The sequence below is a fragment of the Panthera onca genome, chromosome Y, assembly GCF_046562875.1.
Source record: "Panthera onca isolate mPanOnc1 chromosome Y, mPanOnc1 haplotype 2, whole genome shotgun sequence".
NCBI lineage: Eukaryota > Metazoa > Chordata > Mammalia > Carnivora > Felidae > Panthera > Panthera onca.
Genome location: NC_138358.1, coordinates 25,010,265 through 25,022,449, shown reverse-complemented (window position 1 = coordinate 25,022,449; position 12,185 = coordinate 25,010,265). Strand labels below are relative to the sequence as shown.

At 47.6% G+C, this 12,185-nt stretch overlaps 1 long non-coding RNA gene across 5 annotated transcripts in view; it reads left to right on the top strand.

Annotated features, from left to right (window-relative positions):
• LOC145714898 (uncharacterized) overlaps nt 1-12,185 on the top strand; it is a 516,405-nt gene that overhangs the window by 331,707 nt on the left and 172,513 nt on the right. For all 5 annotated transcript variants that reach the window (XR_014137034.1, XR_014137036.1, XR_014137037.1 and 2 more), the window contains one exon: nt 11,744-11,902. This is a non-coding gene — a long non-coding RNA (uncharacterized LOC145714898). The remainder of the gene's footprint in view (nt 1-11,743; nt 11,903-12,185) is intronic.

Here is a 12,185-nt window from a genome sequence, read left to right as displayed (position 1 = left end):
TGAACCACCACATGAAGCTTTTAAGCTGAATCCTCTGTTTTATGCTAACCTCATTTAGAAACACTTCTGCAACATTTACAGATTTTTCCACATCCAGTTGTTTCCAAAGACCGCCTGATGAACTTGAAACTTTTCCTCGTTTTCCCACTCATATGTATATAACTGATGCTTCAGGCAGAGACATAATCAGCAAAGTAATTCCCAGACAGAAGGAGGAATTCGTTTTTTCGAGCTTCTGTTTAAAAGGGAAAAAAAAATTCTCTTATAATAAGAAATCCCATCCATGCTCTCTACCTCATAAAGTTGTGGCTGTTATATTTGGTTGGTTGATTGCGTATAGTTTCAAACTTGCTGGTGTGTGATGTACATTGTGTAATGGTTAAACCATTAACCTGTATTTCCCGCGGGGTATATCACTTCAAAAAAGGATCACTACTGTGGAAATGTGACTCTTTGGAAAATTTCTAATTTCAAACAGATTTTTCTCTACCATAGGGAGTTTTTTTTTCCCCCTAGCTCTGGGGAGTTTAGACACTTAGAAAAAAATACAAATTTATAAGGTCTCTAGTAAAAATACAATATTTATAAGGTCTCTAGTCTTATTTGCTATGAACGTATAATGTATAGACTTATATTAAATATGGACATGCATAAAATGTACATTAGATTTATTCTATATTGATATGAAATATTTAACAGCAAAGTCCCATTCAGGTGCAGGGAGGAATATTTTCAGTTTCTGTGACACAAAATCTACCATAGGCTTAATTTTGTCTTGTGATGACCAAAAAGGTAGGTTTGGCAGGTAGTCAGGAGATTCAGGAAATGCTTTGGAGCAAAATGAAGCACATTTAGGACTGAACCCGCAACAGTGAGGGGGGGACGCAGGGAACACGTAACAAGACATGTTGGAATGTGAGAATACGTAGCTTCTCCTCAGTGAGCCCTGAGCCTTCCACGTGTGAGGGAGAACACACTCCCAGTTCCCACCCAGAGCTCTGCCTTCCTTGAAGGCATCTGAAGAGATTTTTGATGGGCAACAGTGCAATTCTGTCGTGACACTGGTAGAAAGTAGCAGCGTAATTAGAAGGCCAACATAAAGCAAGTAAACTTAGGTTTAGTGCTTTAAAACATTATACAGTGTGGTACTGGGTTGACTATCGCCCCAAAAGTCATGTCTACCTGGACCGATGAATGCGATCTCATTTGGAAAAAAGATCTTTACTGATGTAATCAAGTTCAGATGAAGTCATGGTGGGTTACATTGGGCCCCAAACCCAGGGACTGCTGTCCTTATAAGCAGAGGGAAATGTGGACACACAGAGAATGCCATATGACAACCGGGGCTCACATCCAGAGGGATGTACCCACGAGCTAGGGAACGTCAAGGTTTGCCAGCAACCACAAGAGTCCCCAAGGGGCAAGGAAGGGTCCTCCCAAGAGTCTTCACTGAGAGCACGGTCCTGGGGACAGCTGGATTTCCAACTTCCGGCTTCCAGAACCGTGAGAGATGAAAATCTCTTTTCAGCCCCCTGGTTTGTGGTAATTTGTTCCAGAAGCCCCAGGAAAGGAATACAAATACAACAGAAGTTTCCATTCTTCTGTCTCTGACGGGAACACTTAATACCAGAAGCATGGGGCCAGGATCTTTGTGTTGTCAGTCACGGCCCCTTGTCTTCCTGGCTTAGGGGAAAGGTAAGACACCATTGCTTAATTGAAATGCCGTATCCACGCATTGTCAAGTTGATGAGTGACTCTCATTTAGAGGTCCTTTCAATTTGATTCCATTCGATTTGCTCAGCCAGGGAGCCCCGAGCCTCCTGAATCTAATGAGTTGAGAGAGTAAATAAAGCTAATATGACTCGATCTGTATTTTTCTTCTTTTTCTTTTTTTCTTTTCTTTCTTTTCCTTTTCTTCTCTTTCTTTCTTTCCTTTTTTTTTTTTTTTTTTTTTTGATGGCTTGATCTATATTGTTGAACAAGTTTTGTTTTTTGTTTTTGTTTTTTTACGAACATGACAGCAATCCAAATGCACAACGTCTTAGGCAATACACAGTGTCAAGATGTCTGGGGCACATGTTGGTGGGGAGAAGTGTACATGGGTTGGAATTCTTGAAAACCAGGTTTGCAACCTGGACAGTGAAAGGCGAGAGAGGGGCTCAGCCCCTTGGGCATCGGTTTTCTCATGCCAGCAATGGGGAGGAAATACATCTTGGCAGACCTGTGCAGGGGGGATTCTTGGGATCAACAAATGTCAGCCCCTAGCTCAGGGCTGGGGGCTTTGTCAGCACAGGATGCCTGCTACCGTCCTCACTGCTGCTCCTGCCTGGTGCTTTTGTGAGAACATTGAAGGTCAGTCTGCTGGAAGACGGCGGTGTGGACCATCGTCCTACTGACATCTACATATGACAGAGAGATGTCAGCTCTAGGGGAAAGCCGTCAGAAATTACCACCAACTTGGGGGGTTAAGCAACAGAAATTTACCGTCTCACACTTCTGGAGGCTGTAAGTCCAGACTTAAGGTGTCCTTCAAAAGACCTCCCGCAACCTCAGTGTCCCCAGTGCCCCCACCCCTGCATATTCCCACCCAGGTCTCCCTGCTGCCTCCCCTCCTTCCCATCACCATCCCCGCTGTCACTCGGCCATCCAGGCCTTTGCTTGTTCCCGTCCTGGTACAGACGCGAGGGAGGGTTTTCCCGGCGGCTTCCTGGTGCGTTCTCCATCCTGCCGCCAGACAGACTTGTTACAGCGCAGATCTGATCATGTGCTTCCCGCACCCTGGCCGTCCACAGCATCCAAGTTCTCGTCATCTTTCCCGGAAACGTGTTCCTGAAGGTGGAGTAGGAGGAGCACATATCACACACCTGTCCGTCCAGCCCCTGGGCCAGGAAACCAGAGAGTCCCCTTGCTCCCACCTTCTCTTCCAAACTCCCCTCCTCCTCTAAAGGTCGCCGCTGTCTCAGGATCGAGTTCTGACTCCCTTGGTAGCCCCTGTGGTCTAGCCTCAGTGTCTGCTACTTTTTTTTTTCCTACTAGTAAAACGAAACCAGCTGGTTTTCCCACTTGTGCCACTGAAAGCCTCCAGAGGCACGTAAGTGCTTTTCCTGCTGCCTGGAACACTGTTCCCTCACTTCTCTGCTCGCTCCTTCGTGCCTGCAAAGCCCACCGCCAGGATGACCTTGGGCAAGAAAGCTCCCTGATCCCCTGCTGGCTGCTCACCCTCTCTCCATCCCTGCAGATGGTGAGCATAGGGGCTGTCGCTGTGGGTGTTTCCTCAGAAGGCTTCTTGAAATCAGTCCTTTTGTGCACCTCCAGCTTGTAACAAGATGTAGGACAGGATACACAGTGGCATATACACGTGTGCGTATTCCGCAGGTACTTATATGGCACCGTCTGTTCACACAGAACTCCGTATGTGAACGTGGAGCTCTGCGTACAAATATGAATCGCTGTTGAGTAAATCACTTGGTGAACAAACCAACAGATAAAGCTCACAGCTCTGACCCTCTGCGCGGCCCTAACACCCCAAGGTGATGAGTGTGAAGGACAACTTGACATCACCTGCAGTCCACTGCCCCCCCCCCACCGCGTCCCCCTCTGTCCCCTCCCCCTGCTCGAACTTCTCAGCCTTCCTGCCTGCCGTGCCACCTCCACCCTCCTGGTTTCCTCGCCTCCTGTATTTGCTGCCCTAGGGCTGCCCAGGAAGGTGCGGCCAGGCTTCCATTCACCCTGGGTAGAGTTTAGGTCTTGTCCGTGTGCCTCCGGGGAGGTCTGACACCGACCTCCCTGGGGCGCATTGCCCAGCAGATCATCCTGTACGCAGCTAATCCTCCCGCACTCTCCACAGCCCGCCCTGTGCCGGGATGCACTCCCGAGTCCTGGCAGGGGGTCTGGAGGCCGCCCTGTGAGGCTCTCCACTGGCCCGCGAACTACCAGGCAGGTGCTGGTCTTTGCTGAGCACATTCCTGGGAAGCCTGGCGCTCCTGCTTCACTCAGCACCTGTCCACCCAGCACAGAGCCCTCGCACTTCAGTCTGTGGGCACCTGAGGACTGTGGGTTCAACGCAAATTCTGCTTCACTTGATGACCATGCAGTGACACGTGCCTTGCCCTACTGGGCTGCTCCTGCAGCACCAGGGACCAGACCCTAACCAGAGAAAAAGATTTCTACAAAGGTCTAAGTACCTTCCCTGCCTCAGATTGAACGAGCAGGTTCATTCTGTCTGATGGAGCCTGTGGGGGTAACTAAAGTTCTGAGGAAACCATCCCCTTACAACGAATGTGTTGCAAGTGTCCACTATTTGCCCAGCATCAGGCTGTGGTGGCCCCAAGATGCATTCTCTACCCTCCTTGTGCTCCTGGCTCATTGGGAGTCAAAGAGTAATTATGTAAACATGTGGATAAGTACAAAATGACTATTCAGCCAGTGGTTGAAGGGCAAGAAGGAGGGAGCCATGTTAAGAGTTAGAGGGACAGCATTCTATGTAAACGTTTGTAGTATATATACAGGCACATACATGGGTCCTATGGTGAGAGAATTATTTTATGCGTTTTATTCAAGCAAAGGAAAGCCTGGTGTTAGGTTGAGGGAGGATGGGCTGGCGGAAAGGCCCCCAGCTTGAATGCCTGAAATTACGTATTTGCTCCAACTTACTCATTCACGACTCTTACTTTAATTTTTGCTTTGTCTGTGTTGACATATCCTTAAAAGTATTTGATCACAACAAACACATTCGCTTCAATGGTGTTCCTCTTATGTCTTAACGTTTTTTAAAGTTTCAAAACAAGAGAGGTGAGCCAGTGATTCTCAGTTTTCCTTTCATTTGTAAAATTGTATTCCAGAAAGTCTCCCTTCAAATACAATCCAAGAAAAGAGAAGGAAACTGAGAATTTTCTAAACCTTCTGTATGTCAGGGACAGAAATTAGTGATTTGTATAGGATTTGTCAAAATAGACCCGAAAATAATTGTTCATTCAAAATGTGGTCAAGCTAAGATGTGTTTGTTTAACACAAAGGTAGTTTGTGTTGAGCTGTATGGGTGTGCGTGTGTGTAAAGTATCCATGCATGATTCTTTTGAGGGCAGAAGATTTATTCTTACCTCTTCATATCCTTTGCACAAACAATAGCTTCTTTGATTTGGCATGCTCTTGTTTGCTGCAATAGTAAAAATCGTGTGATGTTTCAATGCACCATAAATTAAGGTCCCCAGGGAATTAGAAATATGTCACCCGAAAGATACGACGATGTTGTATTTTCTCCATCCTCCCGAATCCTTCAGGCTCACAGTACTTCCAGCTTGGACGTATCCTCAAGTTTCATGTCACACTCTTCCGTTCGTGCATTTCAGAGCTTTTTAAAAAATTGTCTTTGGCATTTGAAAATTGGGAATCTTGAAAACTGTCCGTGTGACCCAGCTCCCCGATGTGTCACTTGCCCCTCTGCCAGGTACATGACACAGACTTTGCGATGAGCGTCGAATCAGGGTACCGATTTTCCTGTCGCCTGAATTGTGCGTGGCTTGCGGCTATCCTTCTTCTCCGCCAGGCGGTCGCATGTAGGGGAGATCCTGAGCTCTCTCAAGGGGTTTGTCTGTGCTGCAGCGACGCCCAGAAGTGTGGGTTTCTCATCCAAAATGCGGCATCGGAAGGCGCGTCCTGCCCGGGCATACCCGAGCACGGCGGCTTGCTCACACAAGATCAGACAAGGCTGTTAAATCACAGTTTCTCTTTCTGCAAACCCAGATCGTCCCCGGGGCTGTCCAGCCCACAGTTTGTTTATTTGTACCTTTGCCGTCTAAGCCCCCAACATGGAAAATATTAAAGATGTTGGTGAACTCCAAGGTCTGAAATCATTCAGTTTAACAGAAAAGAAGCGCTGGAAATATCCTAGGAAATATTTACATGATTAATAGTGCGTAATGGGAACATAAGCACCAGGGCAGAACGCAGCCAAATCTTGAGGATCGGGGAGCAGAGTACTAGCTGGGACGGTTAACGGGGGCCAGGCTTCAGCCAGACCCTCAACTGTGCTTTAGTGCGGAGTTCTGCAGGATAGTGAAGGAGTCCTGGATGGCCGACCAGAAACAGGGCACCGGCCCTGGTTGTGACGCCGTCTTGTATGACCACGGGACCGTGTGACTTAGCTGGAAGTCAGGTGCACCCTCAGGGACATGAGTCATCTGTGTACGTGCTCCCCAGAGCCCTGTGGGTTGTAAGAGTCCCAGGTTCACATGTGTGTTCTCTTTACATAGCAGATGTCTCCTGCACGGGGGAACCCCGTGTGTGGACGTTCAGCTCCCCCTAGCGGATGTGTCTCCCCTGCCCAGGGGAACCCCGCGTGCAGGTTTTCAGCCCATCTTTCCATTTCGGGGATCATCGCGTTCACACTGTCGCTGGCTAACCATTCTTCTGCTGTCTTCTCTGCTTCACTTGCCATCTGGTTGAGCTTTGCCCTCCCCCATGCCCCATACCCACTGCCACAGACAAGTACCAGACAAGTATGTCCCAAGCGAAGTAGGCCTGCCTTTCTGCACAACAGACCCAGGCCCCCGTGTAGGACTGAGGGCGTCCCCACCACCACGCACACTCTGCTGCCTGGGGACGGAGGCAGAGGTCCACAGGCCAGCATGTCACAGCTCCACCAGCTCAGGCCGGGGCACCCAGGACACTACCGAGATGTCCTCTGTCACAGGGCTTCAGGCTGCTTCCCATGAAGGCTCAGTTCATCATTCCACCCCACTGCTTCTGTCGATGTACCTTTAAAAAGTTTGGTTTTTTTTAATGGTTATTTATTTTTGACAGAGAGAGACAGAGCACGAGGGGGATAGGGACAGAGAGAGGGAGACACAGAATCCGAAGCAGGCTCCAGGCTCTGAGCTGTCAGCACAGAGCCCAACGCAGGGCTCGAACTCACGAACCGTGAGATCATGAAGTCAGATGCTTAACCGACTGTGCCACCCAGGCACCCCTGCCGGTGTACCCTTAGTTGTGCACAAGGCTTTTGTGCAAACTTCTGGGCACAAGCCTTGGATCAGGGCCTTGCTACTCAAAGTGTGGTCCCCAGACCAGCAGCATCTGGATCCCTGGGAGCTCCTCAGGACGCAGAGCCCCAGGCTCTCCCAGCCCCCCTGAACCAGCATTGGCATTTCAACAGCATGTCTCTGCCCAGTAGGGGAAGGTCAGGGCTCCGCTTCCCCCCAAGCCGAGGCGCCTTCTTCTCATCCCGTGGGTGTGTGTGCGAACAGCCCGCTCCCTTGTCACATCCCTATATCTCAGGAAGCCCTGCTTAGTCACACGAATGGCGCTCAGAGTGTGATACACTGGGAGCCCCTGCTATCTTAATAACTGAGTGTTCAGAGATAAGAGGAAGTCCTCTCTGGAACCCACAACATGGATACATGTCCCTATTAAATATCCTCAAATACCTCAGATAAAAGTGCCTACTTTTTAACTTCAGTTAAAAAAAAAAGCAACATCTTGTCATTATCTTTGTATGTGCCTGTCTTGTCCAGGAGACACCGAAGTCTGGGAAGGCAACAGTTGTGTCTGCTTCTTGTTCCAGGGGTAGTGTGCCAGATTTAGCATGAAAAGCACAGGACTTAGTTAAGCTGGAAGGTCCGAGAAACAATGAGTTGATTTTATTTTTGTTATTATTGTTTTTTTTATTTTTAGAGAGAACGCAAGCCGGGCAGAGGGACAGAGGGAGAGACTCTTAAGCAGGCTCTGCGCTCAGCACACAGCCTGACGCAGAGCTCCGTCCCATGACCCTGGGATCATGACCTGAGCCTAAATCAAGAGTCAAACGTTCAACCGACTGAGCCACCCAGGTGCCCCAGAGTTGGTTTTATTTTAGAGGAAGTATACCCCAGGTGATACTTGAATCGTGCTTATTATTAAAAAAAAATATTTGTGGGAGCGCCTGCGTGGCTAAGTGGGTTAAGCGTCCGACTCCAACTTGGGTCATGATCTCACGGTCTGTGAGTTCGAGCCCCGCGTCGGACTTTGTGCTGATAGCTTGCAGCCTGGAGCCCGCTGCAGATTCTGTGTCTCCCTCTCTTTCTGCCCCTCCCATGCTCATGCTCTCTCTCTGTCTCAAAAAGAAATAAAAACATAAAAAAATAAAAATAAAAATAAATATTTGTTATGTTCTCTGACCTTAACATCTAACTCAGCACATTGTATTTTATCTGGTCACCGTGTCTGGACCTCTGCACTCAACTCAGTTCGCATCCCAGATGGGATGTTCAGTACATTTTGAACATTAACATTACAAGGCAAAGAACTGAATATGTGAAGTGTGTAAATGGAGCGGATACTTGGGGAAGAGAACAGCCATGAGAAATCAGAGCCCGGCTTGTTTTAACCAACTTGGAAGACCTTCAGAATGGCTTTCAAAGAGGAGCGTTAATGGATGGGTTACTTCTGTGAGGAAAAGGGAAGTACCCTCACTCAGGGCAGTTTCCGTGTGGCTTTGGGTTCGTGGAAGAGTGAGGCTTCCTTCAGGGAGATTCGTACCAGTAAAACGTGTTGCATAAATTAACCCCGGGAACATTTGCTGGCTTCCTACGTGGCTCATGAAATTGTTTAATGGCACAACTTGACACAGCGGTAACGTATATTTGTTTCTTTGGTGAGCACAGTAAATTTAGACTTAAAAAGAGGGACAGTTGTGATGAAAGAGCAGTAAAAAACAATGGAAGCTCTCCTGTGTAGCTATAAATGAAATGTATTAAACTGAAGGAGACTAACCCAATCCTGAGCAATTGTTTACTATTTACGCCATGCTTAATACATTGCATTGTTATATCTGGTTTCTTCCCCACCCACCCCCCATCCCTGCCTTTGTCATGGAACTGCATGGTGGTCTCTTGCTGTGGTCAGGGTGTTCGTCCCTAGCCTGGACTCTGGTCTTCCCCGCGTGCGTTGCTCTGGCCTGTGGGAGGTTTATCACACTGGATGCATGTGGAAGCTTGGGAAGTGCTGGCGTGATTGGGCTGGACCTCTCTTGCCCCTTTGCCGATGGCTGGAGAATATGTCCCAGCTAGCTGCTGAAGGATGAGACACAGCTGGAACACAGCCCAGTCACTCCTTCTGCCCCAGCCAAGACCAGCCAACAAGCTGAGTTTTATGTGAGCCCAGCACTCGTCAGATGAACCACCTCTGTGACCACCACCCCGCCCCCGCTGACATCATACACATGAGTAACAAACACCATTGTATGCCTCTGGGATTTGTGGTTGGTTGCTTGTTATACAGCAGTAGCCGGGCGGTACATAACAGATCCAAGGACAGAACTAATTTAGGAACCCTCCTTTTTGTACAGAGCCCTTACAAAATCTTATGTCTCTGGTTTTGTCCCCTCCCACTCTGTACGAAACCTACTCCCCTTCAAATATTGCCCAGTGGTCTGGTGATCTTGAGGAAAGTGGTCCTGTGTGTTGGATAGCTAGTCTTGCTTTCTGAGCACTTCCAACCACTTTGATCCCCCTCCTGGAGGCAGCTCTAACGAGGTGTCCTCCTGTTGAAAATGTTACAAGTCCCTCCTGTGTGCGACTGGTGCTTCCCCAAGTAGCCCGCAGCACTCTCCAAGGACAGTACGCTCCCTGCTGATTCTAATGCCCGTGGCTGAGCTGGCCCTGAGGCCACTTGTCCATGCCGACCAGAGCTGTCTCCATCCCTCCTGAGACCCATCAGTCCTCACACAGAGGGCACTGCAGATGACAAACAGCCCTCAGCTCCTATTTTTCTGTATAGCGACGTCAGGAAGTGGTATGTTTCACGTCCTCCCTACGTACATGAGATACTCATGATGCATTTCATAGCCCCTTTTCAGTGTCCAGTGGCTGCTGTTACCCAATCACCACAAACTTGGTGGCATAAAACAAGACACATTTACCGTCTCACGGTACTGGAGATCACAAGTTCAACATGAGTATCTTCGGACAGAAATCAAGGTGTCAGCAAGGCTACGCTCCATCCAGAGGCTCTAGGGACAAATCTGTGTTGCCTCTTCTAGATTCTCATGGCTGCTGGCGTTCCTTAGCCTGTGGCCTTGTCATTCCATCACTGTCACATCACATTGCCTTTTTTTTCTCTGCCTCTCTCTTACGAGGACATCTGTAGTGGCCATTAGCGCCCCCCAGGATAATCCAGGATAATCTCCTCACCTCAAGACCCTTCATCACATCTGCAAAGTCTTTGTCATACTATGTAACATGTAGAGGTTCCAGGGGTTCATTCATCATCTGTTGGAGGGGGGCATTATTCAGACTTCCCCAAATCTTATTTACACTGAAAAACTTGGTGAGAAATCATGAATATTAAGTTTGCCAGGAACAGATTTTCACCCCTGAGAAAGCCAATCAAGCATTCAACAAATATTTTATGGAGAACTTATTATGACCTTTAAATATTGACCCCCAAGAGTGAATCACAGGCTCTCTTGCAACTTAGGCGTCAGTCAGCAACCAGACCCCCTTTGGTCCCCAGTGACCATCTGTTTAGTCCAGACTCTTCTTTATGTTCCACACCCACACATCCAACTGCGTCCACTTGTGAATCTCAAAGGTCCATCAAACTCAACATTTCCCAAAACAAAACTGTTTAGAAACACAAGACCACATGTGGTCACTGCAGTAGTGAGAAGTCATCTGTGACGTTCCACTGTTGCTGGGATGAATTCCAGCATCCCCCCACCCCAGCCCCCATCCTGCCAGACTTTCAAACCTGGGCTGCATCTTGTGTTTGGGATGATCTTGCGTTATCCTTCCCTTTTAGAGTGATACCTCATATGCACTTGGGTACTTTTGCTGAATTGCGACTTCCTGCATGAGCATTGCTCTTAGCACCTGGCATGAAATATTGCATCCATCCTGTGTAATGAGTAAGCTCCTAATCTCCCCTCAGACACAGACCATACTTCCTTAGCAGGGCCATAGCTACCCACCCACCGTGGTGTGATTATTTCTTCACAGCACTTATTCATAATTCAATAGAAAAGAATAGTAATTCTAGAAAAGAATAGGGTAATGATTTGTCTATTGCCTCCCTCCCAGCCAGTGTGCCTTTTTTCTCTGTTGTAGCTCTAACAAAGTACCTTATACATAATAGATGCTTAATAAATATGTCTGTAAAGAAAACATATGAATGCGACACCTGGGTGGCTCAGTTGGTGAAGCGTCCGACTTCAGCTCAGGGCATGATCTCATGCTTCAAGGGTTTGTGCCCCGTGTCAGGCTCTGTGCTGACAGCTCAGAGCCTGGAGCCTGCTTCCGATTCTGTGTCTCCCTCTCTCTCTCTGCCCCTCCCCCCCTCACACTCTGTCTCTGTCTCTCAAAAATAAATAAACATTAGAAGAAAATAAAAAGAAAGAAAATACATGAATGCATCCTGGTGAATGAAACAGACCTAATCCTTGTCTTCTCCAAGGTACTATGTCTCTGTTCCACTCACACATACCATGGTTGTATAAAGTTTTCCCTTCAAAGTCCTGAATACGTTGACTCTTTGCTTTTGGTACTTTCTCTTGCTAGTTTACAGTGAGGGGTCAGCTTCCTTCCATACTGTCATAAACTAGTTTACTTTACTTGATATTGGAGGCACTTTTTACTCCTTTGTACTGCAGGTTTTTAAAAGCTTCATAGAGAATATACATGTGTTTTCAGGAATTTTGCCAAGAACTCAATGGATCTGCTAATTCTATACAGACTTTTAATTTTTTAATTTTTATTTTTTTATTTTTTAGAGAGAGAGAGCATGAGCTGGGAGAGGAGCAGAGGGAGAGAGAATCCCAAGCAGGCTTCACGTGCAGCACAGAGCCCGACACGGGGCTCGATCCTGGACCCTGGGATTACGACCTGAGCCAAAATCAAGAGTTGGGCGTTAAACTGACCGAGCCACCCAGGTATGCCAATACTTCTCATTTTTAAGCTCAATTACATTTTTGATAATTTTGAGAAGTGAAGGTAGTTATATCAGATGCCTTTTGACACATGGGTTCATTAGACAGCTCTCTCCTTTTTTATTGCCACATTTTGAAGTTTATAGAATGTGTTTTCATATTTTGGGGGGTTTTGGCACGAGTCATTGTGTTAGCTTTTACTTGTTTGCTCCTCGGTGCGTTTGTGTTTATTGGCTTTCTTCCACTGTCTTTATCTACTTTCTCCCTGCATCTCAACTTAACTTAA